Genomic DNA, 26,793 nt, shown 5'->3' on the forward strand with positions numbered 1-26,793 from the left:
CAAGATCCGACACTCTCACATAGACATACATGCAGGCAAAATATCAATGTCCATAATGGATATAAAATAAATATAAATGCATTAAAAAAACAAAACAAAAAAACAGAAGTCGGCCTAATTCTTCACAGCTGACTTGCTTCTTAGCTGCTAGAGAGCCAGAGACCTTCCCTGAGGCCTGGAAAGTACCCCACCACGAAGAGAAGGTTTAAATTAACTCACACAAGGAAGTGGGACAGTAAAAAAGCCATGTGCAGACATTCTTGCAATTCACGCTATTTATAGAGGAAGATAGCCAGTCTAATGAGCAGAGATACGTGTTTTAAAATATGCTCCGATCCCTCTCCTGCACAAACGATCTTGTACTTAGAGTGGAATCTGGCCAAAAAGCATTACAGGGGCAGAGTTTAAAGTTACCCTGGTCTACATAATGAGTTCCAGGCCGGCCAGAGCTACACTGTAAGGCTGTTTTTTGAAAAATAAAGCAAACAAGCAGACAGCAGAAACTTACAGGAGCTGAGGGTATGGCCCAGAGGAAGAACAATTGAATATATCTAGCATTACAAAATTGATTTAAAAAGAATGTGTTACTTACACACATACACACACACACACACACACACACACACACACACGCACGCATGTAGATATATGTGCATCTACATCTATCTATCTCTATCTATATATCTACATGTATCACTGGGACAATTTTGTATTGTATGGGTCATATATGTGCACATATATACACACACAAATACATACATACCACATAGGGAATAGTTATTTCTCCTCATCCTCATGGCAACATTTAATCATTTTTGTCTAGTTTTCTATATTCTTTGACGAATATAGAAAGTTGGTCCTGACTTGCTTGGGACTGTCCTGGGATTAAACAGAAGATCCCATGTTTTGGACATATTGACCGTTCCAGGCAAACTGGGTTTTCAACCTTGTATAGTGCAAATGTGGTTCTATGTATATCTATAAATTTCTTTTGGAGACAAAGATGCATATAGGCCAAGGTGGTCCCAGATTCCATGTATAGATGAAACTGGTCTTGAACCCCTAATCCCCCTTCCTCTACCTCTAGAATCCTAGAATTACAGCCATGAGCAAGAAGTATGCCCTATTTACCCAGTGCTGGGAATCAAACTGATGGCCAAGTACAGGGTAGACAAGCATCCTACTGAGTAAGCTACATCCTAGCAGCTTTAATCAGAGAGCTCTCTACCTAAACAAACTACATTCCACTTCTCCCCCATCCCCATCTTCAAGTCATTTGTGAGAAAAGGATCATAGTTCTTAGCACTGTCACTTTTACAGGGTTCAAAAGGGACTGAAAGACTAGGCTGTTGGCCAAGCCTAACCCTCCAAATATTTCTGAGGATTACAAGAGCCTCTTGTAGTCACAGTTGTTCCTGGGTTTGTTTATTTATTTATTTATTTTTCAGAATATGAAAATGTATTACTGTGTTTCCATTGTCAAATTTTAAGATCTTGGCCTTTCCTTCTTGTCTTTGTACAGAGCCCAAAGAGACCCATTGGCTACTTTAACAACCTTAAAGCAAACTCCAGGAATATCACCCACAGCACGACCTTTTTGACAAAATCCAGCAACCAGAATCTCATCATTTTCCTCAATGAAGTTCAAGCAGTCATCACTGGGCACAAATGCTGTGATTTTTTTGCTGTTCTTACTGAGCTGCATCCTGACACACTTCCTGATGGCAGAATTTGTCTGTTTGGCTTCAACCCCTACTTTTCCCAGCACAACTCCCTTTGCACGAGAGGCACGTCCAATCGATTGGCCTTCAGAGCCGTGCCCAAGTGGGCTTTCTTGTTTATCCTGCCGCTTCTGGTCCTGTCGGTGCCTACGGAGCTTCCGGGCAGTACGGAGACCAGGACATTTGCCCATCTTGACGGTGCCACGGGCCCGAGAGGAAGAGCGTTCCTGGGTTTATTATGTCCCTACTGAGTAAAAAGATGAAGGAAGCAGCATCCTGCCTTACAGATGTTCGGTAGAGGAGCATGACCAGATGAAAGGGCTGGAGACGGTCCCAGAGCTCACAGCTCCCAACCAAGAAAATGGGTCATCAGAAGCAAGACATGAGTCAGGTATGGCTCATTGTTTTTTTACTTCAAATAAACAAATGCTTTATCTTCACTCTCAGATTAAGTTGTTTTGGCCTGGAAATCTTCAGTGACTCCAATCTGAACAAGCAAGCCTGCCAAATTATTATTGGGTTCATTTCTCCAAAGGCTTTCTTGGTTGACTTCCTCAAATGGTATAATTTTTAATTATCGTGACTCTTTCACAGTTACTGTTCTTTTAAAGGTCACTAGTTGCTCGTATTGCAACACCCAAACCTTTCGTTTCTGCTCTGAGCACCGGCTTCTTCAAATATATGTTAAGCGGTTAGTATGTATCTCCATGTGCCCCTGTCCTCTAACAAGTTCCTCTTTTCCTTTGTTCTTGAAATGTCAGTTTCTGCTTTTTCTTACCATGTTATCCAAGCACAGAGCTCTCACGTGTTGCTTCTTGTTTGTTGCCTTAAAAAAATTTTTTTTAAAATGTGGGCTCTGGTGACCCAACCTTTATCCCTGTAATGTTGATATGTTTCCCCCCCCCAGGGAGCCACAACCCAAATCCTCTCCCATCCTCTTTAAGGTGGTTTCCAATCTGTGCCCCTCCATCCATGTTTTTTTTCCCCTCCTTTCCAGGATTTATTTACTGTTTTCCACCAGCTTTAGCTTCCTTACCTTCTTAGGTTTGTTAAACTTCAAGGTCAGGGTGCCAAAATCCACTTTCTCTGAGACATTGTTGCCAACTGTTCAGCTCAGAAAGACAGTTTTATCTTCCAGCTGAGTGTGCAGTCAGCAGCAGAGTTGACCAGAAAGACAAGAGGCCCTGGGTTCAGAAAGACTGAAGGACAGAGATGAAAGAATGAAGAATAAGTAAATTCTTTTTAGGACCCCCAAGCTGAATAGTTTTATGTCAGCTTGACACAAGCTGAAGTCATTTGGGAGGAGGTTGTCTTAGTTAGGGTTTTACTGCTGTGAACAGACACCATGACCAAGGCAACTCTATAAAGACAACATTTCACTGGGGCTGGCTTACATGTTCAGAGGCTCAGTCCATTATCATCAAGGCAAAGCATGACATTGTCCAGGCAGGCATGGCACAGGAGGATCTGAAAGTTCTCCATCTTCATCTGAAAGCCACTAGGAGAAGGCTGGCATCCAGGCAGCTAGGACAAGGGTGTTAAAGCTCACATCCACACATCTCCTAATAATGCCATTCCCTGGGCCAAGCATATACAAACTATCACAGAGGGAATCTCAGTTAAGAAAATAGCCCCATAAGATCAGGCTGTAGGCAGGCATGTGGGACATTTTAATTAGTAATTGATGGTGTGGGGGTGGGGCATCTCATTATGGGTAGTGCTGTCCCTGGGTTGGTAGTCCTGGGCTCTGTAAGAAAACAGGCTGATCTGTGTGTATGTGTGCCTTGAATGTTGTTCCTCAAATAATGTACACTTACAAAATTATTGTTAGATTTTTAGGTTTTATTACATGTATGTGAGTGTTTTGCCTGCAGGTATGTATGTATAAATACCACCTCTATGCATGGTGTCCATGGAAGCCAGAAGAGGGTGTTGGATCACCTGGAACTCGAGTTATGATAGTTGTGAGGTACCATGAGGGTTCTGGGAACCAAATCCAGGTCCTCTGCAAGAACAGCAAGTACTCTTAAACACCAAGCCAACTCTCCTGTCTCCCCCCCCCATTATTATTTTCAAGATTTGTATATTATTATTTTGATATATGTAAGTATTTTGCTTGCATGTATGTATATATACCATGTGCATTTCTGGTGTCCACTGAATTCAGAAGAAGGCATCTTATCCCTTGAAACTAGACATACAAATGGTTGTTAATGTAGGTGTCTTCTTCAAGAGCAGTAAATACTTGCAAGAGTTTCTGTAGAATTTTCAGGCCAGGTCTCTCACTACCCTGGGCTTATCAATTAAGCTAGGTGGGCTGACTAGGTAGTCCCAAAAATACACCTGTCCCTTCCTCCCTGGCATGGCTTTTGAAAATTATACCTGGTTTCTAGTTCTCTGTTTTCTGACTTACAATAACATAAACACTTACAACTAATAAAGTCATTTCCTGCTACAATGGACTGGAATCCAGTGAAACCATAAGGGGAAAAAGTCCTCCTTTAAGATGTTCTTGTTAGAATTTTGGTTACAGCGATGCAAATGTGATACAAATACTGATACAAATACTGTCTCTGTCACTTTTTTATTGCTGTGATAAGACTTTATGATCAAGGCAACTTAAGGAAGACAGAGTTTAGGCAGGCCTTATAGTTTCAGAAGGCAAGTCCGTGACCATCATGGTGGAGAACATGGCGGCAGGCAAGGCGCTACAGCAGCAACTGAAAGCTTACATCTGGATCCCACAAGCTCAAGACAGAAAGAGAGATTGGGGATGACATGGGATTTTACAGTCTCAAACCCATCTCCAATGACACACCTCCTTCATAAAGGTCACATCTCCTTATCCTTCCCAAATAGCTCTGCTGACTGCAGGCTAAGCATCCAAATATATGAGTCTATGGATACTATTCTCATTCAAACCACCACAGGTAATAAAGAAATAAAGATGGTTGAGGTAAAAAAAAATGGGTATGTGTGTATCTGTCTCTGGGTATGTGCGTGTGTGTATGCAGGTGTTCTTAGAGGCCAGAAGAGGGCGTAAGATCCTTTGGAATTAGAGGTGGTTGTAAACTGTCTGACATGGGTACTGAGATAAACATGGTTCCTCTACAAGAGTAGTATGGGCTCCTAAACACTGAGCCATCTCTCTGGCCTCAAGCTGGTTGACTTTTGCGCCTTTTGTCTGTGAATTCTTGGAGAAAAATACCTCCCAGAAAATACAAATAGAGAGTTGTGAAGCACGGGAGAAGGAAGACTGTACCACAAATTTGAGAATGCCCTGTAACAGTTTCTTTGGAGAAGGAGACATTCTATCCTGCAAGGAAACTCCTTAAGCTCCTTAATGCAAACAGCTCAAAAGAGCTTCAGGAAATCCCTGAAACTGACAGGATTTACTAGGCCCCCCCCATACCAAAGAAAGTAATAAAAGCTGAGAGTTCCTCTCAGATAAAGTGAAGCTTAGTTGCAAAGAAGAGTCAGACAAACAAAGCTGCAAAGAGGTCTCTAGGAACAGAAGCAGAAACCTAAGCTGAGTTATCTGGAAGAGGTTTAGACTAACTTGAGACCCTCTCCAGCCTGTTGAGCTGCCTGTAGGCTATGTAGTGTTCTCTTTCCAGCTTAATGGGCTGTTACCCATCATGGGGTGGGATTTGTTGATGCAGCTATCTTTGAGTTATTTCTGTTTCTGTAAGTAACCCCAATAAAATTCATTAGTTTACCAAGTTGGACTTTAGTGGTATTTATAATTTGGCCAGTTGTGGGTTTTCTATCTTGATGAATAGATGTGTGTGATGTATCTCCCCAGGAAAATTTTTATTACATGGCAGAGAACTGTGTAATATCATTGGGAATCATATCCAGAAGAATTGAAGAGAAAATAAAGTAAAAAAATAAAAGAATAAAAAGAACTACCCAGGGCTTGAGGATATAGAGCAAGAGAGGGACAGAGGCAGAAAAGATGAAAGAGAACAAGCAGAAATGGTCCAGATTGTATCTGTCATGATCTATGTCAAAGTAGGAAAGGTCAACAGGAGGAGGAGCTACAGGAAAATTTATGTCAGTAAGGGCTAAATGCCTTGGAAACCATTAATCAATTAATTAATTAATCAATTAATCCATTTATTAATGCATGCATGCATGCACGCACAGAACCTTTCATTCAGAATTTTTCTCAAGCCAGGCACTGAGATAGTCATGGGCCAAGTGAAAAGCAACGAGTGCTGTTAGCCACAGAGCTGTTCCATTTTGCATTGCTGAGGAGTCTGCCAGTTAATAATGTTTAAGAGTTATTGTGCTGGGTTCCAGCATGTTGCTGCACATGGAGATAAGCAAACTCCAACTGCTGCATCCAACCCCACAGGTCTTTCCTCTACTTGTTTGATGTGGAACCTTGGTATTTTTATGTTTTCAAGAAATCATAGTGTGTGGCTGCTGGGAACCCTAACACCAAAGGACTTCTGCATCTCCTCCACCTCACTGGGCACTAAGTTCAGATCCTGATGCCCTCTGCCTTTACAACAAATAGGATATATTCATCAAACCAGGGTCCTAGAGGGAATGACGTGTATAAACTGTGAGTGTTATAATTTAGGAGTTTCTAGTAGGTATATGTGATATATATTGACCTTCTTGTAAGCTTTGGGTGGACATTCCCACCCACCACTGGGATAGAAGGCTGGCTTCCGAAGAGCTGACAGAAAGAGTCATCAACAGAAAAAGACACTGAGTAGCTTCTAGAGGCTTTTAAGGGAAAGGGAAGAGGAGGCAAGCCCCTCAGGTGAGGGTATTGGTGTCACAGGCAAAGAGGGTATCAGCGAGTAGTGTGAGAACAGAGTCAGATACTGTGAGTCAGGAGAGTAAGCTGACTGCCTTGAAGGGGGAGGGGCTTCTCTGATAATGTTCAGTATTTTATTGCTTATTTATTTATATTTGTATTACATATATTTTATTCATTGGTGTTTTGTGTGTGTGTGTGTGTGTGTGTGTGTGTGTGTGTGTGTGTGTGCATGAGTGCCCATGAATCATGTAAGTGTTGAGGTCAGAGGACAGCAAGAAGAAATCAGTTCTATTCTTTTCTTTTCTTTCTTTCTTTTTTTTCCTATCACCTAGGTTCAAAGAATTGAACTCGGGTCAGCATCATTGGCAGCAAATGTTTTACCCAATTAATCATCTTGCCAGCCCTATATTTTATTTTTAAATGTGACTATGTAAGTGGTGTCTGGAAAAAAAAAGTTTAGTTTCTTTATATCAGACTTAGAAGTTAAGTAACCAGTTAATATTTTTCCTTAACTACCCACAGAATAACTGTGGATTTCCCTTTGTCCACCTCTGTGTGCAGAAGTCCAGAGTTTCTTTGGCACTAACACATGCACAAACCAATGCTGGCAGGATGGCAGACAAGACAGACACATGCAGCTGAGGAGCCGGATGCCGTTGCTTGCCTTTATCTCTCTACAGACAGGAAAGCTGGCTGTGGGTGTGTGGGTATATGGCTAAGGGCATGGCCTTGTGGGACTTAAAATTACCCCAGGGCAGCTGTGCTGATTCAGCTCAAGCTCCTCTGCCAACAAAGCAGCCGGCAGGGTTGGACCACGACTATTAAACAGTCTCCCTAAGGAGAGGCATCCTCAACGGCTCTATTTTAAGTTCCAGGCTCTTCCAACCTGTAACCACGGAAGTGTAGGCAGACTCGATGAACCAGGAGCTGGTGTTCCTGGATTAAGTGCTTTGTAAGGGTCATTTCAAGGAATCCCTCTCATAACCCTAAGGACTAAATGTGATTATCTCCCTTCCCCCCTTGGCAGACCCCCCCAGTCCTCCTTTTGTGAAGCTAAAGATGGAGCTCTGGTCTCCTTCTGAACATGCCAACACGTTCTGTACCACTGAGCCACCCTGCCCCCTTTCTCTTCTTAACACTAAGCAAAATTGAAGGCCAGGAAGTAATGATCCAAGTGAGAGGACTAATGGCCAGGACAGCACTGAAATGGGGCTTACTTAAATTCTAAATTATTAATTCCAAAGCCTATGTTCTCACAAAACAGCTTCCGTGAGGATTTCAGTCTGTGACCATCTGGTGACATGCTCCTGGTAGAGAAGATACAGCTGATGTTATCTAGGGGTCAAGAGCCCCAGTCGCTCCCCAGACTAGTTGGGCAATGTGCAGGGCACCTAGCTTGCCCTGGTAAGCACTGTGACCACGCAGGCTTATTAATCCTTGCATACCATTTTATTCGAGGCTATGAAAGAGAAATAACAAGATTATTATCAACATAGAAGAGAGAATAGAGACCATGTCTTGAAAAGTTCCATGTGCAAGTGGAACCTCATTCATCTGCCAATGTGGATTTTAGGAGGACAGACTGATTCAAATTCAGCAGGAATGTTTAAAGATGTTCTAGGGAATTCTCCCTTCCTTTCTTCCTTCCTTCCCTCCTCCCCCTTCTTCCTCCCCCCCCCCCCTTTTCACCCTACCATCTCATGTAGCCCTGACCTCAAATTGTTTGAGGCTGACCTCAAACTCTCTCTGAGGCTAAGGATGATTTTTGAATTCCTCATCCTTCTGTTCCTACCTTTCAAGTGCTGGGCTCTCTGTTTATTTATTGCTTCCCAGTGGTTGAAATTAAGATGACTGGTACAAATCCTGCCATTGGACGGTAAAGAATGGGCCAGGAACAAGGGTTTTTTAAGTCAAGGGAGAAGGGGAAGGAGAAGAGAATCAAGATGGAGATGGAGCAGGATGATCCAGGTCCAGGTGGTCTTAATTGGCCCTAGGAAATTATGTGTATTTTTTAAGAGATGGATCTCAGAGCTGGAGAGATGGTTCAGTGGTTAAGAGCACTGATTGCTCTTCCAGAGGTCCTGAGTTCAATTCTTGGCAATCACATGGTGACTCACAACCATCTGTAATGGGATCCGATGCCCTCTTCTGGTGTGTCTGAAGACAACTACAGTGTGCTCATATACATTAAATAAATTATATATACGTATGTGTATATATATTTATATGTAAAGAGGTGTAGCAGCCGCCTTTTTAATATTTACCAAAACACTTCCCTCCTATCTCCCAGATCTCCCCTAGTTCTCCTTCCTTTCCTTTCTCCTCTTTTTATATCCCCTCCCCCCCTTGCTTTTCAGTGCCACTACACAGCTCAAGATGGCATCCTAGATGCTGAAATTACGTGCCTGTCTGATACCACTTTCCTCTGAGTCTCACACTTTATTAGTTTATGGGCAAATTCTAGAAGCTATTTGTATTCCAAGTATGGACAGAATATTCCCAGTATCTATTCCATTCCACTCAGAGCTCCATCGCCAGGTTTTACCAAGCCTCCTGTCTAATGACTCTGCCCAAATTCTGACAACAGGGTATCATTTTAAAGCTTTAACTGCACTCCAAGGTTACTGGGTGTAGCCTAGGGGTAGAGTGCAGGCTTCTGTTCACCAGGCCTGAAGTGCAATCCCCAATACTATCAAATTGAGCAACAATCCAACAGAAGGACACGGAGGTTGACATTTGTCAACAACCTCCAGCAAACAGGGATGCAGGACAGTTAGGACTGGCTAATGTTTAATGGTGTGCTCTATTTCTTTCCGTGGTTTTTAAATTTTAATTGTATGTATTGCTGTGAGTATGATGACAGTGACCTGGAGGGAGGGCGCATGCGCACCACAGCTCTGGTGTGGAGGTCAGGGGACCTCTTTGTTGAGTTGGTTTTCTCCTTTTACCTTTATATGGGTTTGGGGGGTGAAACTCAGGTCATCAGGATTGTCTAGCTTGTGTGTTTCTTTACCCAATGCCATCTCATTGGTCTCTCATACATTCTCTCTCCCTCTTTCTCTTTCTTCTTTCTCTTACTGTCTCTTTTTCTTTCTTTTTAAAAAAGATTTATTTATTTATTATACGTAAGTACACTGTAGCTGTCTTCCGACACACCAGAAGAAGTCATCAGATCTCATCACAGATGGTTGTGAGTCACCATGTGGTTGCTGGGAATTGAACTCAGGACCTCTGAAAGAGCAGTCAGTGCTCTTAACTACTGAACCACCTCTCCAGCCCTCTCCCATCTACCTCTTGTTCTCTTAAGGAAAGCTTTCTCACTCTCTAGCCCAGGCTAGCCTCAGTCTCTTGGAGATTCAGCTGCCTCAGCTTCCCAGATACTGGAATTAGAAGCAAGTTCTCCCATGCCCAGCATGTTCCATATTCCCTTGTAATCCAAATGGGAAAATCCCTTTTCATAGCTGTAGGTCTGACCTCAGCATGCCAAATGACATGTGCCTTTGGAACATCACCAAAGATGACTGTGTCGTTTATATGGGGAAGCCAGTGACTGTCTAGTAACTCCTGAGCCCTGCCTGTCTCTAAGGGAGTTTCCTTTCTCTTTATTACATGCAGCCCCTGTGTGGCCTGCAGTGTGACCACATTACACTGCCATTTATTTATTTATTTATTTATTTATTTATTCATTCATTCATTCATTCATTCATTCATTCATTCATTCATTTATTTATTGCTTGCTTGTGATTCCCAGCAAGCTTGATGTTGACTGTCTATGTCTTCTTAGGCAACATGAAGGCTTTTCTTTTTATTGTTTTTCTTTAACCTGATGTGAAACGGGGGTGACACTTTTCCAACTGGTTATCTTGACAGTGACACCTTAGCTGGGCTCAGGTGTGTGTGATGGCCCCGCTAATTCTGCACACCTTCTGCTGCTGGCTGGACAAAAACCCCACCTCCAGGGAAATCAATGTCCCAGTCAAGTCAGAGGCTCTTTTGATGGCTTTTGAATTTCAAAAGCCAACAGCTGGTGTTAAGATGCAAAAGATTCAAGAGAATAGGAGGTTAAATGGTGTTCATTTCCCCACCTCGGACGGTGAGATGGATTGTCCAAGATCAAAAAGACTCTAGCAGGGGAAAAAGTTCCTGACAATCAGGGCAGGGATTCCAGCTGCAGCCGGCGTCATCACTCCCTAGTGCCAGGAAGCACCAGGGAGACTCCATGAAGCTTTATAGACTGTGGGGCAGTATTCGGGTTCTGTCGAGGATGTTGCCTGTGAGACATGCTTGTCTGCATCTCAGTGCTCTGCTCAGTGGCTTACTTCGCACGGTGGCCTAAGCTGTTTCAAAATGCCTCTCTAGTCCCTCTGGTTCTTCCAGAAAAAAAAAAAAAAAAAAAAAAAAACCCAGTTTGTACCATGTGCTGGCTGGCAGCCTCTGCAGAACTTACAAGCAGACAGCTCATAACGCTTGTCATGGGGCTTCATAGACTTTCTGAACAATTGCAAATCTGCTTCTCAGGAGTGTTCGCTCACCGTTCCAAACACACAGCAGAATGAAAGCTACTTATTATACTTAAAAGAAAATTTAGCACCCGGGTATGCAGGCGCATCTGCATTCTCAGCCTGACGGAGGCTGAAGAGGGAGAAGCTTAGTTCAGAGCTAGCCTGGGCTACATGAGATTCTGCTTACACACAGATAAGAGGGAGCTCTCCGCCCACTAACTTTTAGGGTCTGTGTCTGTATGGTGTGTTCCTCTTGCATTTAGACGCCCTGTTCATCATCTAGTGACCAGTGCTGACATGGCGAGTGTTCAGGTTTAATATTCTTCAAGTTGCTAATGTGTATTTTAAACCCTGTGGTATAGGCGGTGTCTATCACAATGAAAAACTATTCAAATTAATAGTTAAACAAAATGAAACCACATTGCAATATCTAGCAGAATAGATGGACTAGCTGCCTCCCTGTCTGTAATTTCTAATCCTACTGACGTTGGACTACTTGGGGAGGGGAACACAATCCTTCTCTCCTCTTCCCCCTTCTCCATTTCCTCCCCCTGCTCCTTTGCTCGACATGGCTGGTGCTTGCTAGTTTTATATCAGCTTGGTACAAGTCAGAATCTTCTGAGGGAAGGGAACCCCCAATGAGAAAATATCTCTCTATCAGATCTGGCTGTAAGGCATTTTCTTAATTAGTGACTGATGAGGGAGGGCTCTGCCCACTGTGAGTGGTATCATCCTTGGGTTGGTGGTCCTGGGTTCAAAAAGAAAAGTAGGGATGCCAGGTGGTAGAGGTGCACACCTCTAATTCCAGCACTCAAGAGGTAGAGGCATTTGGATCTCTGTGAGTTCAAGGCCAGCCTGGTCTCAAAACCAAACCAAACCAAACCAAAAAAAAAAAAAAAAACAAAAAACAAAAAACAAACAAACAAACAAACAAACAAAAACCTTCATAACAAATAAACAAAAATAAATTAGTAGTTGACTAAAACCTCTTTTCATATTTTAATGTTTTATTCAGGGCCTGACATGCCTTCCAGGGGAATGGAAGGCTCTTGGGGTCTGAATTGGGGTTTGTGTGGATTCATGGAGTACTAGTGCTTTCATTTCGTTCAGAAACACATTAATGGGAAACAAACTGCTGTGGTGGCTAAGGGCAAACATTTCAAATCTGTCATGTGTTTACTGGGCATGCCTCTTCACCACTCTGTGGTTTTCCCAGTCATGAGCTGATCTCATAGGGCTGCTGTGGGAACATGGAATTCAGATATGGAAAGAACTTCACACATGCCTGGTGCACAGTAAATGCCTCAGTGTTTGCTGTTATCGGTGTTAATTCCCGCAGATGTTTTATCTCTCCCAAGAACACCTGCTCATGCTTCTCTCTTCGAGTACCACATACTCCAGGAAGGGCAGAAGTTATCAATGTGAAGAAGCTAGTATGTTAATACAGGAGGGAAAAGGAACATGAGAAACTTTTTGTTTCTTTCTTTTTCTTTTTTTTTCTTTTTATTAAAGATAGTCAGCTTAGGTGGGCCAATATTCCATAAATCTCCTTACACTGATAAAACTTATGCAAAAGACTTTAAACCTTGTGTGTGTGTGTGTGTGTGTGTGTGTGTGTGTGTGTGTGTGTGTGTATGGTGGGGGCACCTTTTGAAACAGGGTTTCTTTGTGTAGCCTTGGCTGTTCTGGAACTTTGTAGAGTAGGCTGGCCTTGTACTCAGAGATCCACCTGCCTCTGCCTCCAGAGTGCTGGAATAAAGATGTGTGCCACCACACACCCAGCTTGAACAGTTTAATCTCCCCAACCTGGCAAACTTTTTGTTTATGGAAAGGCCCTTCCTTCTTTCCTTTGAGCGGTTTTACAAATAAGCCAGTAGGAATAGACTATGAGATTGACCTCAGCCAGTAAGGAGTAGCTGAGCTCCCCCTTGTATCTGCATAAGAGGCAAAGCCCATCTTGGCCATGCATGCTGCTGTTTGTTAGCCTCGTTCTGGTCATGTTTTACCTTTTTTTAAAAAAATAAAAAGAAACTGCTTTATGGGGTTACTTTCACTTTGTGTGTTTCTTTGTACAACACCAAGAATATTATTATTATTTTTAAATGGGACAATTGCATAAGAGGTAGAAATGAGAAAATGAACTCTCATCTTAACGAGTCTTAAATTCCAGCATGCCTCCTAACATGTGCCACAGAAAGCTATTCCTCCGGAGAAGACAGCTCAGGAACACAAGTACAGCTATACATTCATTAATCAGCAGCATCTAAACCTGATCAACAGGAAAGACTGGACGGGTACTGAAGTTCTATTCTAAGCCAGAGTGATTAAAAAAAAAAAAAAAAAAAAAAAAAAAAAAAGCCTAGAGAAAGGAAACTGAAATTAGCCAGAGAGACTAAGCTCATATGCAGATAAGTTGAGGTTAAGCCTTTCCGGTACATGTGGGAGTGTACCTCTAGTCTAATGCTGAGTCAGAGTAAAGTGAATCTGGGGTGTTACCAAACTTGGGGTTATGGTGTGTATCACAGACAAGTCTCTGCCAAGCCGGTCACAGTGTGGGGTGACTGAGGTCTGGGCAGGAGAAGACAAAGTAAGATTTCTGGCATGCTGTGGCCTACAGAGTGTTTTGTTCTCCCTTCTAAGAAGGACTAAGGCACCCACATTCTGGCATTTCTTCTTTTTGAGCTTCATAAGGCCTGTGAATTGTCTCTTGGGTATTTAAAGCTTTTTGGGCTAGCATCCACTTACCAGTGAGTTCATACCAATGGTGTTCTTTTGTGACTGGGTTACATCACTCAGGATGATAGTCTCTAGCTCCACCCATTTGCCTAGGAATTTTATGAAGTCGTTGTTTTTTAATAACTGAGTAGTACTCCATTGTGTATATGTACCACAATTTCTTTCTTTATTCCTCTGTTGAAGGACATCTGGGTTCTTTCCCGCTTCTGGTTATTATAAATAAGGCTGTTATGAACATGGTGGAACATGTGTCCTTGCTGTATGTTGGATCGACTTTTGGGTGATTTGAGTGGGATTAATTAACTACTGCAGCAACTTTCCTGAAGCTACTCAACGTCTGCAGGGTCTGGCTTCTGACCCGGCCTTATTTGCAAGCCGGATGCTTGTTTTCTCCCATTCTCAGGACACCAACCTGGCGATCTCAACTCCAACTCAGTTCCATAACAAAGCACTAACATGGATTAGGGTATAGCTTATGAGACTGTCACTATTTTAGATGTTGTCTGAAAGTCCCAGGCTACCACTTCCTTGCTTCTATCTGGCTATAACTCTTAGAGCTGCCAGACCTCCCCCATCCATGTTGGATGTCTTGCTTGGGTGCCATACTTGTTCTGAGGGGATCAATTCAGAAGCACGCAGAACCTGATCAAGAGGCACATATGCTTGCGTAGTCTTAAGAAATTATATTATTATTGTTGTTGTTATTTTATATCTTAACACACATACACTTATTTTCCTGAAATTTTCGTCTCAGGCTTCCCTTTTAGAACCCTCTCTTTATCTACCCACCACCCCACTTTTACAAGGCTCTCCCTGGGTGTAAGCACTCTGCATATGAAAGCAAACAGAAGGTAGTGTGGAAGTCCTGAGTCCAGTGGGCTAAGCTGGGCTGATGGGCTCTTTTGCAAGTCAGAGAGTTTTCATTTGCAGGAGGGAATAATCTTGTTTTTAGCCTTTATTTTGAGCACAAACAAATGATTTGCTTAGTGATAAATCAATAAAGTACCTAGAGTAACTTATTTTTTAATGGTAAAGTATTTAAAATATATATATATTTTTTAATCAAGAAAACTGAGTAGAGACTCAGTGTGGTTCTATACCTGATTTCTTCTATTTTTATTTATGTGACCAATGTTTTCACAGTTCTATAAAACCAGCGGAAATGAATACAAAGTTTTATATTCAGAGGAGTTTTTTGTTTTTAGGGTTTTTTTTTCCATTTCAGTTTGAACCCCTATTTTGTTTTTTCTTTACTTTTTGAAAAATAGAACAAGGAAGATCAGTCTCTCAACTCACAGGCTCATGCATCTCGGTAGAGTCTAACTCTCTGGGTTCCTCAGAAACACAGCCTGGAAAGGAAAGGAGTTCCTGACCCTGTCCCACCTGTCCTCAAACGCTAAATTGAGCTGGAGATGCTCTGTGCAGCCCTGGCTGTCTTGGAACTCACTCTGTAGACCAGGCTGCTTCTGAACTCAGAGATATGCCTGCCTCTGCCTCCCCAGTGCTAGAATTAAAGGTGTGCCACAGATGCTAAATTTCAGAGGTTGTCGGTTACACAGTGGCTGTTGTATAGGAAAGTCTAGCTCCCCTAAGAATTAAGGACTAAGGGGCAGGAGAGACCGTTCAGCGGTTAAGAGCACCGACTGTTCTTCCAGAGGTCCTAAGTTCAAATTTTGGCAACGGCATGGTGGCTCACAAAACCATCTGTAATGAAACCTGATGCCCTCTTCTGATGTGTCTGAAAACAGATACAGTGTACTTATATAATAAATAATTTTTTAAAAAATTAAGAATTAAGCTGGGCATTGGTGGTGCACCTTTTAAATCACAGCACTCTGAAGTCAGAGGCAGGCAGATCTCTAAATTGAAGGCCAGTCTGGTCTAGAACCGTAGTCCTGTTTTAGCACTGAGTAAAATGGTTCTAAGTGTAAAAGAATATGGTGACATAGCCAGAAAGAGTCAAACCAATGGTTACTTTCTTCATATGACTGTGGCAGATTCTATTTTAAAAATAATGTTCTGATTTGATAGTTAAAATTTTTTTATAATCAGTTATATTAAGTTCTAATAACAATTTGTATTTAGCCTTTTAATATATATATTAAATATATATGTAATTTAATATATATAATATATATAATTTTATTTATTTAGTATTAGTGCTCTGCTGCATATACATCTACCTGCCTGAAGAGGACCTCAGATCTCCCTATAGATGTTTGTGAGCCACCATATGGTTGCTGGGAATTGAACTCAGTTCCTCTGTCAATGTTCTCAACCGCTGAGTCATCTCACCAGCCCTGTATTTAGCCTTTTAATTTAATTTAATTTTATTTGTATTAGATTGGTTCTCTTTTTCTTTTCTCTTCTTTCTGCTGCTCCCCCTCCTCCACCCTTTCCCCACTCCTTTTCTTCATTTCTTTGAGGCAGGGCCTCAAACAGCCAGGCTGGTCTCATGTTCACTGTGTAGTCAAGGCTGGCCTTGAACTCCTGACCCTCGTTCTCCTACTTCATCTTCCAAAGTTCTGAGATTACAGATGTGTGCCACCTTGCCTGGCTTGGCTTGGTTTTACTTATATGTGTGAAGACCCAACTTCCTAAGTAGAAGGCGGGAGAAGGGAGGTGCTGCAAGCCTTCTCATAGGAGATTTAATTTGATCTGCAGACCAGATTGATAGATGGGAAGGATCACAGGCCGGGAGTTGGGGGTGTAGGTGCTAGCTCTGTGCTTTCCAATCTGAGCCTAAATTCTCCCACCAAAAGCCCATCTTGGGTACCACTGTGGGCTGTAATAGCAACTGGTGGGATTGCTATGGTGATCATCGCTATGGTGATCTCTTTCAGAGAAATTTGCTGTTTGAAGGGAAAGTTAAGCAGGAACTCCTGGTTTCAGATGATTAGAACTATGGCAGTTTACACAGCTGCTTTACAGGATGCTAACTTGGGAAGAGCCTCAGCCTTTAAATCAGCCTGTGATCTAATTATCAGTGAACCAGACAAAAGAACCCAGCGAACTTGGGTCAAAAGCATTGAGAGAGATTAAAGCATATGTTAACTGTTACAAAATTAGGTCTCAAGTTTAAAACGGAAGCCATATTTCATAACATGTTTAAATATATCTCATTAGATCAAGCCTAAATGCTTCAGGAAGTCTATTTATTTATTTATTTGGCAAAGTAGTGGGGGCTGGGAGTGCAGCTCGGTTGGTGGAGAGCTTGACTAGCATGCACAAAGCCCTGGAACAGGACATGGTGGCATAGGCCCCTTAATCCTAATTTAGGAGGTGAGGGCAGCAAGATCTGAAGTTCAAGGTCATGCTTCCCTCCATAGAGTATCTCAGGCCAGCCAGGGTGACACAAAGAGACCCTGTCTCAAAGTAAAATAAAATAAAATAAATCCTATTTGTTTAGGGGCTACAGAGGTGGCCCAGAAGTTAAAATTCCCTGGATCTTCCTGCAGTGGATTTGGATTCAGTTCCCAGAACCTATATGGTAGCTCACTAGTCTCTGGAATTCCTCCTAGGAGATTTCTCTATTCTGGTACCATGGGGAAGTACACATATGGTACACAGGCATATACTTAGGCACACACACATGCACGTGAAATACATATTTGAGATATGTGTATACAGTATGACATGTCCCGATGAGTTGAATTATTGTATAGCCCATTCTCATAACTGTGGTAGAGATCTTTAGTTCTTGAAGCAGTGTGTGTGTGTGTGTGTGTGTGTGTGTGTGTGTGTGAGAGAGAGAGAGAGAGAGAGAGAGAGAGAGAGAGAGAGCGAGATGGGGTGTCCTTTGTAAAATGAGAGTGTCTGAGTGTCTCTTCCTTCTTTTCCTGTCACTGTGTATTTATATATATTAATTATAAAAAGAAATGGGTCTCTTTGCATCTTTATACATGTCTAAAATATTCTTCGGTCAGATTCATCTTCCTCTACTGCTATTGCAGAATGTTTGATCACATTGGGAGCCCCAAGACTGTGAACTGGAAAAACCTTGTTGTGGTGTGGCTCAGCTTTTTAATTCAAGAGCTAAAGAAAGGTCAACCCTAGGTGAAGAGGCAGAACAAGTAACCAGTTGACGGCAATGAACTTAAGAAAACAGAAAGAAGGAATATTGAGAAGAAGTGTATTCAAGATGTCGTGGAGAAGGATCTTTCTCTTTCCAGGAGGTTGGTAGGGTAGGAAGGGCAGCTGGGTGCTTTCGGTGCCTCTCTGAGCTAGCAGGTTTCACTACGGTGTCTGGCTCCTTAGTCACCACTGGTAAAATCAATGTTTGGGATTTTTTTGTTTCTTAAAACAACAAACTATGACCAAGACATTTCTTGAGGTAGTGTCTGTGAACACTCAGAACCAGCATGGTGGCTCCAGGCAGTGGCATGTGTACAAACTCTCTGCAGGTGTTTGATGTGGAGTATGTCCGTTTACTCCCATGTGTGGGCCGGTGACGGAACTTTTGGAACTTCATGTGAAACAGTGCCTGATAATTACATTTCGGATGCATGACTGGCAATTCTTAGACTGACTCACACTGGCTTTTCAAGAACATACTAGTTTTTAACCACACCAACTCTTCCCATTTGGATTACAAAACATCTTTCTAAATGAATTTCCTTTTTTACAAGTGGAAACTATTGAACTGCGTGTGGCAGGGAAGCAGGTCACAGAGTGCTTTTGCTGATTTCTTCAAGATGCTGGCTTTAAATATTCTTCTCATAAGCAGGTCTTCACTTGATAAGTCTTTTCCGTCCTCAGAACAGAAGTCTGATCCTGATGGTAGATTTCAGTGTCTCCACACATGCAGACTGCTTTCAGAAAAACTATTAGAAACAGATGGTTTGAAAAGAAGTCTCCCCATCAGATGCCAAAGCCACAACTCTAACGCTAAGGAAGGGTTCACTAGAAGGTTCTGAGGTGAAGAACTCAGGCGCTGCTTCTAATGAACACCGGATAACCCTTTGCTCCCTGGCCACTTTGTTCCCTGTATAAAACTGAAGGGAGTGGACTTTGGGGTCATTTGATATGCAATTTTGAGAAGTTAGTGAGGTCACACTTATTAAAATATAACTTTAGCTTCTCTCCAGAGAGAAAGGTCCCTAGGAAGAATGTGGCCTTTGAGTAATTCTTAGTATTTTTAATTTTCAAAGGGTTATTTACTAATCGGGGTATTGGTGGTGTAGGCCTTTAGTCCCAATACTCAAGAGCCAGAGGCAGGTAGATTTCTGTGAGTTTGAGGCCCTCCTGGTCTATAGAGTGAGTTCCAGGACAGCCAGGACTACATAGTAAAACCCTGCCTTAAAAAAGAAAAACCAAAAAGCAAAAACCCCCCCAAAACCAAAAAAGGATAACAACACAAAAACTTAACAACAGCAGCAGCAGCAACAACAACAACAAAATCTAAAGTTTCTTTTTTAAAATTTATTTCAGGTTTGAATATGTTGCTTGCACGGATGTTGGTGTACCAGGCAGGTGCTGTGAATACCCAGGTCCTTTGCAGGAACTATAGGTGCTCTTAACAGCGGAGCCATCTCTCTAGCCCACCTTTGAATAACTATGAAACACAGATCTGCAAGACCTGAGCAGGGAAAAGCAAGCCAGCCTCAGACCTAGTTTCCAATTGCACATTCTTCTTCCCCTCCGCCCGTCTGTCCGTCCGTCGGTCTGTCCCTTCCTCCCTCTCTTGTTCTCTCCCTCCCTCCCTTCTTCAGTCTTTTATTCCCCCCCTTCTTCTTTTGTACTGAAATTGAACCCAGGGCCTTGCTTATGTTAAGCAATATCCTCTGAGATCCCCTCTGCCGTCGTTTTATTTCTTATTTTGACATAGGATCGTACTACAGTAGCCTGGAGGACCTTAAACTCACTCTTGCTCCTGCTTTCAACCTGCAATCCTCCTGCCTCCGCTTCTGAGTGGCTGGGATTGCAGGCTTCCTTGTGTTCTTTCTAAGCAGTGATGAGTACAAATCTGATTCCTTTCTCAGGCTGGATTTCTGCGCTTAGTTACTCTTTTGCTCAAAATAATTACAGGATTGATCTCTCCCGGCCCTTTCCTGGTAGGTAAACTGCGGGAGTCGTGTAGACAAATGCTGTTGGGTTTGGAGACGTGTGTGTTCAGTTTATCCCAAGTGAGCAGCCTGCGCTTCCGGGCTTGTAAATGATTACTCTGAGAGCACTGGCGGCCGGCCGAGGCTTTTCTCTGATTGCAGCGAGAGCAGATGGTACTTTCTGACTCCATGAGAAGTAGAGTGTACTACTCCCCATTTCAGAAGGGCTCCACAACTCAAGGGAGGGCCCCCGTCGCTCAGTCCTCCCTCTGCTGAGCAGGCATCGGGCCTGTCTTTCTGCTAAAAGGCGAGGACATCTCCGGTTGGAATAGGCCACCGTCGCGAGCAGAACAGGTTATTAGGAGGAGAGTGGTCCTGAGGAAGACCTATCATGAGAACAAAGGTAAGAAAAGTCAAATCTACCGCCGACCTTCAACAAAAGCAACATCGCAAATGGTTTGAAAAATATTGTGTTTAAAGGTCAAGTTTCTCAAATTAAACTGGGGTTGAAACTTTGTACAGAGGAATGGGGTAGATTTTTTTTTTCCTTTGCTTTTTGAGACTGTGACTTACTATATAGCTTTGGTTGTCCTAGAACTCAGTCAGTAGACCAGGCTGGATTCAAACTCAGATCCATCAGCCGATGTCTCTGAAGTGCTGGGATTAAAGGTGTGCCTCACTACACCTGGCCAGGTTTGTTTGTTTGTTTGTTTGTTGTTTTAAGTATCAGGAATTAAACCCAGAACCCCAGACATATTAGCCAAGCACTCTACTATCCAGCTCAGCTCTGAAAGATTTACTTCTCTTTTCCCCATGCTGAGGATTCAACCCAGGACCTCAAACATGCCAAGCAAGTGCTCTGCTCCAGAGCTACATTCCCAGTTCCCGATTTTTTCAATATTGCTTGCCTATGTCGACGAGAGCATTTTCACCCACTAAGTGCTTATTACTGTTAAATGATATTCTTCAGGCCTGACTTAATTTTTAGGGATACAAAAATGGACTTACATGAACTGGGTCAACCTGACACACATTTAGTACAGGGAATTTTAGTAATCTTAGAAATTGTTGTTTGGAAATACTGAATTATAGAGAAAACACGAACTGTTTATGATTCAGACCTAAGATATTACAGCTCTTATTTATTTATATTATGTATATATGAGTACACTTTCGCTGTCTTCAGACACACCAGAAGAGGGCTTCAGATACAATTAAAGATGGTTATGAACCACCATGTGGTCGCTGGGATTTGAACTCAGGACCTCTGGAAGAGCAGTCAGTGCTTTTAACCGCTGAGCCACCTCTCCAGTCCTATTACAGCTCTTGTAATAACGCTTCAGCAGAAAACCATCTATCAGCAGTGGTTAACAATGTAATAGGTGATATTAATTTGCTAATTTTAGTATCATCTATTAACTATCCACGGTGTGTATTCTTAGTACCAGTAGACAAAAAGAGCTAGACTTGAGGAGGCTTCTGACGAGTCCCTTGAAAACCATCGGCTGACTATTAAGATAAAGTTTGCAAAGAAAATTGCTAAAAGCCATTTTCCACAGAAACTGCTCTTTGTTTGTTTGTTTTTCTACTTTCTCTACTTTATGCTGACTGTAACATGAAAATGTGCTTGTGCTTGGTAAATATTTACTTTGTTCAAAGAAAAGAGCAATAAAAGAATTACTCATTCAAGTTGGGAGAACAAGGAAGTTTGTGAACATAAATTGTTTTTGGGTGACATCAACCACAATAGACTTTAATCCTCACCTTCCAAACTCCATTCCATATGAGCACACTTGTGTGTGTGTGTGTGTGTGTGTGTGTGTGTGTGTGTGGTTTTTACTCACTGCAGAGTGTTTATGTGCGTGTTGGGCATGTAAACATGCCGCTCCTGCTTCAGTTTACTCCACGAACTACCTGCCTCCTCTAGCCCTGACTTTAGTTTTTATATCAATCTGGAGCATTCTTGTAGGCCACAGCTCACGGACTCTACAGCCCGAGGAAACCATAGGCATTAGAGTTTCCCTCAGGCAGAAACTGAGGTGGGTGAAGTGAATGAGATTGTTATTTGCCATTAAGCTGAGGATAAGCCCAGAGGAATGATTAGAATTCTTGACGTTTAACAAGCTGTTGTGCCCCAGGTCTGGTTTTCCCCTGAATTATGTCAGAGAACATAGTATCAGCTGGGAGAGACATCCTGTTCTTTCATTTTAAAGTGTAATTCTTACTCTCAAAATTCACACATGGCAGCTTCTACAATATCCAAACACTGAGACTTAAAGGGGCCAAGTGTTTAAAACATTTTTCCCCCAATACTATGCTTACTGAATGTGTGAGCTGATGGAATAATCAATTGTTCAATCTAAGAAAGCCCTTAATGGAAATTAGGGTGTGTTGTAAAAGACTAGATATAACTTTAATAAAGCTATGTATTAGAGCAGAGGTTTTTTTTAACATTTTTAAACGTTTCTTGTCTATTATTACTATTTTTGTGCACATATGTGTGGGTGTGTACCACGGCAGGTGTATAGAGGACAGCCGATAGTCACTTCTTTCCTACCTCATGGGTCCCATGGATCAAACTCAGATAAAAATCAGGCTTCGTGGCAAGCGCCTTGGCTCACCAAGGCACATTGGCTGTCCCTACAGCAGAGATTCTAGAAGAAAAAACACCTACAGAGTGCAGCTGGATCGATATTCCTGAATGTATGTACTTGTTTATCTTCATAATTATGGTAAGCACTGGCATTTCTAAAACACTTTATAAAAATCATTTTAATATTCTCGAAGAAATAAGGAGAAAGAGTCCTTTGTTGAGAATTCTTGTCTCTTGCTTGGACAGTAGTCAGTATTTTTATAAGTTGGTCTTTACTTTAGTTTTAAGAAACAGCATGCATATTTAGTTCAGAGTGAAGACATTTAATAATATTCATTCAAAATTAAATTTTACAATTTCTGCAATTTACACATGAACATTTAGCGGGGCATGGTGGTTCGTGTCTTTAATTCCAATGGCACAACAAAGGCAGAGGCTGGCAGATCTTTCTAAGTTCCAGCCAGCCGGGTCTGCGTACACCCTTTAAGGCCAGGCAGGGCTACATGGCAAGCCCTTGTTTCAAAACAACATCAAAGGAGAGACAACAAGAGAGAGAAACATCCATTCAGACACTGTGCCACTTGGAATCCTAGCACTTGGAAGCAAGAGACTTGAGTCTTTGTGGCTGGATAATAAGAGATGTTCTTGGGCTGGAGAGATGGCTCAGTGGTTGAGAGCACCAACTGCTCTTCCAGAGGTCCTGAGTTCAAATCCCAGCAACCGCATGGTGGTCCCCAACCATCTGTAATGAGATCTGATGCCCTCTTCTGGTGTGTCAGATATATAATAAATCTACAGTGTACTTATAATATGTAATAAATAAATAAATCTTTAAAAAAGAGAGAGTTGTTCTTTGTGCCATAGCTCATCATGTTCTGTGGGCTCTCATTTGTCTGATCTGAGATTATATTCACATTTCTTGGAGGCTGGAGCATGTACCTCACAGACGCAGTGGTGTCTCCTGACTCTGAGTTACTTGGGGATGGGAAGAGATCTTTGTCTTTTAAGCTTTATGACTGTGGGTGTCTACCTGTTTGTATGTCTGTGAATCACGTGCATGCTTGGTGCGTGCGTGGAAGGCCAGAAGACACTAAATTCCATGGAACCGGAGTTACAGGAGGACCTGAGTCACCGTGTGGTTGCTGGGAATCAAACTTGAGTCCTCTGTAAGAGCAGCTAGTTCTTAACCACTGAGCTGTCGGTCCAGCCTGTAAGATTTGTTTGCTTGTTTGTTTCTTGAGACACGGGTGTCCTGGAACTCACTTTTTAGACCAGGCTGGCCTCAAACTCAAAAAGTTTGCCTCCATGTATGTGCTTTTGCTTCTCAAATGCTGGTATTGAAGCCAGAAAATGAGTCAAATCCCGTGGAGCTGGAGTTAAAGGTGGTTGTGAACTACTTGGCATGGGTGTAGGTTCTCAACTTTTGTCCCTGCAAGAGGGGCAAGCCTTCTTAGCTACCCAGTCATCTCTCCAGCCCCTGTTTCTCAGCAACAATGGGAAGGTACCTAGAGCAAAATGGTCTCAGCCACCTTTGGGAAACAGCTCAGATGCTGAAATGTTAACACTGCAGAGTTATTTAAATGATTTATGAGAAAAATAAAGCAGAGTTAGTTCAAGCATCTCAAGAGTTCAAGTTCTTTTCATCCCCTTTCCCCCTCCCTCCTTTCCTTCTATGCCCCCCTCTTCCCTTTTTCCTTCCTTTCTTTTTTGACAAGGTCTCACACACTAGCCCCAAGTTTGCTATATAGTGAAGACTTTGAACTTGTGGTCCTCCTGCCTCTACTTGAGTTCTGGGATCTGGAACCTGTGATACCATTCCTATGGTATGTATTGCTGGGCATTGGCCCTAGGGCTTCTAGACAAGCATTTTGTCACACAGAACCTGTTTCTCTGCTCAGATATCTTTATGCTGACTATTAATAATATTATTTTATTAATTGGGAAGACATTGAGGTATTTCAAATATTTAGAAAGGAAACACATACATTCATTAAGCAAACATCTACCGATTGTCTGCACAATCTCCATGTTTGGGACTTGTCAGAGCACTATGTAGGCACAATTCCCTGGCTTGATGGAAAATGTATTTCATCAGAAAAGACAGGCACTAAAGAGTTCCCAGAGAGATTGGTCTTGGGTAGACAACAGGTGACGGGCCTCGTATGTAAGCCCTGATGGCTCCGGTAGCCGGGACAGCAGTGGGCTGCTCCGTGTGCTACAGGCACTGAGGGGTGGGTGGGGGGTTTTCGGAAGTATCAGTGTTCTTAGCCTGAGAAGTCAGGTCAAAGTAGTGGAGTTGGAAGAGGAAGTATTAAGATTTGAGGACGGAACGGAAGATGTGAAAAATTAAAATTATATAAAACTTCCAGAAGATTAAATTTGTTTTTCTCAAAAATAGTTCCAGAAATAGCCAAAGAAACTCTTATCTTTATGAAGGCTGATATTGATGTGTATATTTATTGCCGCCACCCTCCCCCTTGCTCCTCCCCTCTCCCCTTCCCCTCCCCTCTTCTTTTTCCTTCCTGCATTTTAGACACGGTATTGCCATATATGCCAGGCAGCTCGTGAACTTGCTCTCCTCTTGGCCCCGCCATTTGAGTGTTGGGAACGCAGGCCGGAGCCAGTGTACCCGGCTGTGTGGCAGGTTTGTTGACAGAGGGGGTGTGCTGGTAGTGACCCACCTGGGTTTGAAGCTGCTTGCTTCTCTGAGGAACCCAATTTACAAACTCGCTTCATACCTCTGCGCAGCACTTTTTACCGAGGTAAATAAATTATATCCTAATTGTATCGTTTTAGTAGTCTGTAAGCAGGTCCGAACATCACACTTGTTTGTGGTATTGTGTAACCACTATTACTAACTATATTGAGAGCTCTTTCATTATTTTTCAAATAAACTCCATCTCTGTTAGAAAATAATTACCCTCCCCACCAAACCCTGGGATCCTCTCTAGTCTTAGTCTGTCTCTGCATTTATTTTTAAAAGTTGCTTCATTTTCACAAAATCATGTGACGTTTGTCCTTCTGTCTTTGCGTGTTTACTTACCACTGTTTTCAAGGTGCATCCATTTTGTTATGCGTATAACATTTCTCTTTTCGTTTGACTGAGTAACATTAATTGCAGGCTTTTGGTAGCCTAAAAACAGGCTGCAGTTGTCAGAGTGTAGGAACAAGGGGGCGGAAGCACATGGCTGTGCCTTCGTCTTCCCTTTTCCGGGTTTGCCGTCACCCCCAGCACAGAGTTGTTTTCCCTAAATTCTTTTCGAGGGAGTTTTCTAACATCATGTGTAAAGTTGTACTGAATGTCGTCTGCTAGGGCAGGAACTTGGTCACCGGGAAGGTTGCCAGACTCCCTGCTCTGAGCCCGAGCTGGTTGCCAGTAGTCTCTGCTGGCAGGCGGTGGCAGGTGCAGACGAAGGGGACAACTGGACCGCCGGGGCAGCTGCGTCTTGCTGACCGGAAGTAGGGCCAGCCAAGCAGGGGGTTGGGAAGAAACCTTTCGGTAATGGCTTCTGTCATTTCCCTCCTAGGGTGGAAACAGCCTTGAAAACAGCCAAGTCACAAAGAGAAAAGTGCACCTGGGCGGTTAGACTTGGGGCAGTTTTGCGTCTCAGGTTTCACAGGATGGCTTCTGAAGTCTGAACTATCCGGATTCTGGACTAGCACAATTTAAAGCCAGACGTCATGTCTTAGAAGAGACACAGCATCACCGTCCGGACTTCATCCTTCTTCAGAAGAACTGATAATTAGACACGTTTTCTAAATAATGCTTGTAATGAACGTTATCCTTTTTCTGTTTCTTTTTTGGCCAGAAGGAATTCTACATTTATTTTTTTAAATGTAGATTTCAAACTGTTTTGTGGGAGTCAGTGTGTGCTTCTGTCAGACTGTTTTTCCCAGCATCGTATTCACCGCTCTTACTTTCTAAGTGAGGAAGCTAAAACTGGACAGAGTGGTGTGACTAGCAAAACCATCGTTCAGGCCTGGCACTGCAAACACCAGTGAGCGTATTCTTACTCACTCTCTAGCATCAGATTATTAGAGGGGATCAAGACGGACAGGCGGCCGGCTGGAAGCCATCTTGTTAAATACAGGTCCGGAGACTGCCAGCAGCCAAGCTCGTGAAACATCTTCAAAGCCACATGCATTTCTGAAAGGCCTGTGGTTTCCTATAAACAACTGTATGATCAGCGGCTTTACAAAGGAAGGCCTTATTAAAAATAAACTATTTGGAGGAGGGTGATCTGGGAGGTAATATAATCACAATTTTTCTAGATGGCTAGATTTGTCAATGTGTTGATTAATTTTGCAACAGCATTCAACTGAAACTCCATGCTTCTGCTTCCTACCAGCATCTCTTCCACGAGGCTGCCTGAGTCCTGAGATTCTGCAACCTAACAGCAAGACCTGTGCTTGCGGCTTT

At 42.6% G+C, this 26,793-nt stretch overlaps 1 pseudogene across 1 annotated transcript; it reads right to left on the reverse strand.

Moving 5' to 3' along the window:
* Positions 1-1,486: 1,486 nt before the first annotated feature.
* LOC308423300 (small ribosomal subunit protein uS12-like) lies at positions 1,487-1,912 on the reverse strand (annotated as a pseudogene). Its single transcript has one exon. The product of its transcript is annotated as a small ribosomal subunit protein uS12-like (transcript).
* Between the last annotated feature and the right edge of the window lie 24,881 nt (positions 1,913-26,793).

This window comes from Micromys minutus, assembly GCF_963924665.1.
Source record: "Micromys minutus genome assembly, chromosome: 8".
NCBI lineage: Eukaryota > Metazoa > Chordata > Mammalia > Rodentia > Muridae > Micromys > Micromys minutus.